The following is a 5,896-nucleotide window of genomic DNA, read 5'->3' as shown; positions in this document are numbered from 1 at the left end:
CTCCTAAAACTAAGAGAAATCCTAAATCTTAATCCTAAGAGAGAAGAGAGAGGAGAGAACCTCTCTCTAAACTAAATCTAAATCATGAAAACTAAACTAAAGTGGTGACTCTTTTTGAATGGATGCGTTCTCCCACTTCATAACCTCTGGTCTATGCCTTCTGAACTTGGATTTGGCCAAAAAGGGCTTCAGAATTCGCTGGGAGCATTTTCTGCAATTTCTGGTGCGTGGCCTCTGTCACGCGTTCGCGTGGGTCACGCGGTCGCGTCATTCGGAGTTTTCCTTGTCACGTGGTCGCGTCAGTCATGCAACCGCGTCATATGTGTTCTGCTTAAGGCGCGCGGTCGCATAAGTCATGTGGCCGCGTCGCTGCTTCTTCGCGCTTGGCATGCGTCCACGTCGCCCATGCGATCGCGTGGATGCCAGTTTCTTCACAAACTCCGTTTTATGCTTTCCTTCCATTTTTGTATGTTTTCTTTCCATCCTTTAAGTCGTTCCTGCCTTAGAAGATCTGAAACTACTCAACACACTAATCATGGCATCGAATGGAAATAAAGGTAATTAAAATAATTAATTTTAAAGTATAGGAAACATGTTTTTCACATACATCATATAATAAGGAAGGGAAAGTAAAACCATGCAATTAATATGAATAAGTGGGTGAAGGATTGAATAAATCACTCAGATTAAGCACAAAATATATCATAAAATATGGGTTTATCAGAGGCTTCTCCCTATAAGTAAGGGTGAACAGTCAGGGTTTGATTCAAGGAGTGAGAGTGCAAAGCACAGGGTTCTCAGAGCTACCTAAGCTAACAGAATTTCTTCTCCTTCAATGTTCTCATTTTGTAATTTTTCTGTTTAATTTTGTCATGTCTTGAGTCTTATGGAAAAGGCAAACAGTGAGGTTTGTATGAAAAAGCCATAGAGCAGAAAAAGGCAGAGAGTGCAAAATTAAAAGAAAAAACCATAGATGTCCTTAGAGGTCCTTTGTACATTTGTGTTGTGTTTCATGATTCTGTGGAAATCCCCTTGCAAGTTGAGTTAGCACTTTGCAGTGAAAGCTTGGCAGTGACCAAGTCAAGTTCAGTTTGGGTTTAGATTCTGGACTTGTCCCAGATAGGAAGGGTAGTTCCTAGGGAGAGTTGGTGTTTGTAATCAAGAAAGATTATAGTGAAATTCCATCATTGTTGTGATGGAGACTGTATGTAGGCTGCACTGCACTTAGCAGCTGAACCAGGATATATCTGGGTGTAATATTCTCTCTCTTTTACTCCATTTCTATTTCTACTGCACAGGAGATAAAACTAAAAATATCTCGTGCTGACTGACGAGACAAAAAAAAAAGTCTCGTGGCTGGGTACGAGACAAAAGAAAAAGTCTCGTGGCTAGTTACGAGATAAAAAAACAAAAAATTTCCAGAAGCAGTTTCAAAATCTAGCAAGTATTGTCAAGTGAAAAGGGGGCTAACATTCAACCCCCCCTTCTCTTAGCCACTGATAACCATCAATTGGTATAGAGCTTGGTCTCAAAGAGATCAAGCTTTGCAGCTTGGAGAAAAGCTCCATATGGCAGAAAACAGTGGCTCAAATCTGGTGTCTTATAACCTGATTGAAGGACAGACAAGCAACAGACCTCCTATTTTCAATGGGAAAAACTACACCTATTGGAAGGAGAGAATGAAGATCTTTGTGCAAGCAGTGTATTACAAACTTTGGAAGATTATCCTGGAAGGTCCTCAGTATCCAACCGTCACAAGTGCCGAAGGAGTTGTCTCTCCTAAACCAGAAGCAAGCTGGACCGAAGAAGATAGAAAGAAGGTTGAGCTCAACGCCAAGGCCATCAACTTACTCAACTGTGCTATCAGCTTCGAGGAATACCGACGAGTATCACGATGCACAACGGCAAAGGAAATCTGGGACAAACTTCTAGTTACTCATGAAGGAACCACCATTGTAAAGAAGATCAGGATAGATATGTTAAACAGAGAGTATGAAATGTTTACAATGAAGGAAGGAGAATCCATTGATGAGCTGTTTGAGCACTTCAACACCATTATTGTTGGCTTGGATGCTATGGGAATCAAGTATCTTGAATCTGTGCTAGTGAGAAGAGTGTTAAGATGTCTCACAAAAGAGTGGAAAACAAAAGCATTAATTATTTCTGAGAGTAGTGGTCTTGACTCCATGACATATGATGATTTGAGAGGAAATTTACTTGCTTTTGAAAACACCTATTTGAAAAAAGATTCAAAAAAGAAAGGAATAGCTTTCTCATCTGTTACTAACCCTCTGGATGATGAATCTAGTGATAACTCATCTGAAAATGAATTTGTGTTGTTTGCAAAAAAATTCAGGAAAATGGTGAAGCTCAAGGAGAGAGGCAAAGGAGGCAGCTCAAGAAAACAGAAGAAAGATTTCAGCAAGGTGACTTGCTACAACTGTAAAGAAATGGGGCACTTCAAATCTGACTGCCCTAAGTTAAAGAAGGAAGAAAAGCCGAAGAAAGGAAAGAAAAAGGGACTGATGGCATCATGGGAAGATCTGGAAAATGACTCTGAAGACGATGAAGAATCTAAAACAAAGTCGCAACCATGCCTTATGGCTGACCATGTTGAACAGGTAATCATCCCGAACCCTGACACTGAATCTCTTCATCTTATGATAGATCATCTTTCTGAAAAAATAAGATGCTTTTTGCTGAATAATCAAGATCTTGAACAACAAATCACCATCCTTAAAGCAGAAAATAGTTTTCTCAAAGAAAAAGTAAGGGAGGCCGAAACTGCTTGTGAACTTGTTGAAGAAAATAAGCAGTTAAAAGCCCAACTTAGGAGTTGTGAAAGTGACCATTCTGTTGTTGCATATGTAAACTGTTTTAAAGAAAATGAAGAGTTGCTTGAAGAGGTTAAAAGACTTAAAGATGACTTAGCCAAATTCACTCAAAGTTCTGAAAATCTAAATCAAATCTTGACTAGTCAAAAACCTCTTTATGATAAGGCTGGCTTGGGGTTCTATAAATCTGTTGAGAAACCTTATTATGAAAACATTGCCTCATCTTCCAATGATACAAGGTTTCAAAACCCAACAAGCTTTAACAAAACAGCAACTCCAAGGTTTTGTAGGCTATGCAACCGAAATGGACACTTTCCCATTCAATGCTTTTTTGGTGAGAGGATGATTGGTGATAAGGTTTACAAGGTTGTTTTTTATTATAATGGTTTAGGACACAAGAGATGGTTTAACGTGAAAGGATCCAAAAAAATTTGGATACTTAAGGTCACTTGAGCTTGTTTTGTAGGTATGCCTAGCATCCAAACGGAAGGAGAATATGTGGTATATGGACAGCGGATGCTCTAGGCATATGACCGGAAAGATAACCTTCTTCATAAATCTTGATGAATATGATGGAGGATTTGTCACTTTTGGTGATGATGCTAAAGGAAAGATTGTGGCTGTTGGGAAAGTTGGTAAAAGCTTTTCATCTTGTATAAATGATGTTCTTCTTGTAAATAGTTTGAAACATAATTTACTTAGTGTAAGTCAATTGTGTGATCTAGGTTTTGAAGTTATTTTTAGAAAGTTTGTGTGTTTGGTTGTTTGTGAAAAATCTGGGGATATTTTATTTGAGGCTAAAAGGTGCAATAATGTGTATGGATTGACTCTTGAGGACTTGAAAGAACAAAATGTAACATGTTTTACTTCTCTTGAATCTGAAAAATGGCTATGGCATAGAAAGTTGGGTCATGCAAGCATATACCAAATTTCTAAGCTAGTTAAGAAAAATCTGGTTAGATGAATTCCAAATATCAAATTTGATAAGGATCTTACTTGTGATGCTTGCCAATTGGGCAAACAAGTAAAATCCTCTTTTAAACCAAAAGATGGAATCTCAACCAAAAGGCCATTAGAGATGTTACACATTGATCTTTTTGGTCCAACAAGAACTCAAAGTTTAGGAGGTAAACACTATAGTCTTGTTGTGGTAGATGATTACTCTAGATTTGGTTGGGTATTTTTTCTTACTCATAAAAATGATGCTTTCCATGTATTTTCAACCCTTTGCAAGAAAATTCAAAATGAAAAAGATTTAAAAATTGCCCATTTGAGAAGTGATCACGGAAGAGAATTTGAAAACCAAGACTTTGAAAAATTCTGTGATGATTTTGGAATTGCTCATAACTTTTCATGTCCTATAACCCCTCAACAAAATGGGGTGGTTGAGAGAAGGAATAGAAGCCTTCAAGAGATGACTAGGGCCATGCTTTGTGAGAATGAGATTCCAAAAATTTTTATGGGCTGAAGCTGTAAATACAACTTGTTACATTTTGAATAGGACCATTATTAGAAAAGGGTTGAAGAAAACTCCTTATGAGCTATGGAAAGGGACCCCTCCAAATCTTAAGTATTTTCATGTTTTTGGATGCAAATGCTTTGTACTTAACAATACAGAAAACCTTGGCAAATTTGATCCAAAATCCTATGAAGGAATGTTTGTTGGATACTCCACCACTAGCAAGGCCTATAGGATTTATCTCAAAGAACATAGGACCATAGAGGAATCCATACATGTTACTTTTTGTGATTCTAATTTAATTCCCAGTTCTGTGATAGATAATGATTCAGATTGTGAAGAAGCTGGAACAAGTAAAGAAAATCTCAAATCTGCTCAAAACGAAGAATCTGCCAGTTCAGTTTTGTCTCGTCAGATTGGAGGAGACATTTCCATTTTGTTTCTTGAGCCAGCACGATAAACTGAAACAGTGAGACCCCCAGAAGCTCATCAAAGCACAACACCACTCCGGAAGCCTAGGGAATGGAAGTCTATGAGAGGCTATCCTCATGACTTTATCATTGGTGATCCCTCTCAAGGTGTAACAACAAGATCCTCAACCAAAAGGCAATCCGAACCAAGCAATTTTGCCCTCTTGTCACAAATGGAGCCCAACAATGTCAAACAAGCTCTTGAAGATCCCTCATGGGTCAAAGCAATGCAAGAAGAGCTTGCCCAATTCGACAAGAATGAGGTTTGGATACTAGTACCCCATCCGGATGGTAAGAAAGTTACGGATACCAAGTGGGTGTTTAAAAATAAACTTGGTGAGGATGGACAAGTTGTTCGTAACAAGGCTAGATTAGTGGCCCAAGGTTACGATTAAGAAGAGGGAATATACTTTGATGAGTCTTTTGCTCCGGTAGCAAGAATGGAAGCAATTAAGTTGCTTCTTGCCTATGCTGCCCATAAAGGTTTCAAAATGTTTCAAATGGATGTTAAATGTGCTTTTCTTAATGGCTTTATTGATAGAGAAGTGTATGTGGCTCAACCTCTCGGTTTTGAACATAAAAATTTTCCAAATCATGTTTTTAAACTCTCAAACGCCCTTTATGGCCTTAGGCAAGCTCCAAGAGCTTGATATGAAAGGCTTAGTGCCTTCCTATTGAAAAATCACTTTCAAAGGGGAACCACCGACACAACTTTATTCATTAAAGCATCTAATGATGATATTCTCCTAGTTCAAGTTTATGTGGATGACATTGTATTTGGTTCGGCCAATGAGTCCTTGTGTGAAGAGTTTGAAAAACTCATGACTAGTGAGTTTGAGATGAGTTTAATGGGAGAGCTAACTTTCTTTCTTGGCCTCCAAATTAAACAAACTCCTAGTGGTACCTTTATTCACCAAGAAAAGTATGCAAAAGAACTTATCAAAAAGTTTGGCCTAGAAAGTTCCAAACCAATGGGTACACCAATGCATCCAAACACAAAACTTGAAAAGGATGATGATGGCAAAGATGTGGATGAAACAAGGTATAGAGGAATGATAGGTTCACTCATGTACCTTACCTCTTCTAGACCGGACATTGTTCAAAGTGTGGATGTATGTTCAAGATTTCAATCT

This window comes from Arachis hypogaea, chromosome 19, assembly GCF_003086295.3.
Source record: "Arachis hypogaea cultivar Tifrunner chromosome 19, arahy.Tifrunner.gnm2.J5K5, whole genome shotgun sequence".
In the NCBI taxonomy this organism is placed as follows: domain Eukaryota; kingdom Viridiplantae; phylum Streptophyta; class Magnoliopsida; order Fabales; family Fabaceae; genus Arachis; species Arachis hypogaea.
This window is presented reverse-complemented; position numbering follows the sequence as displayed.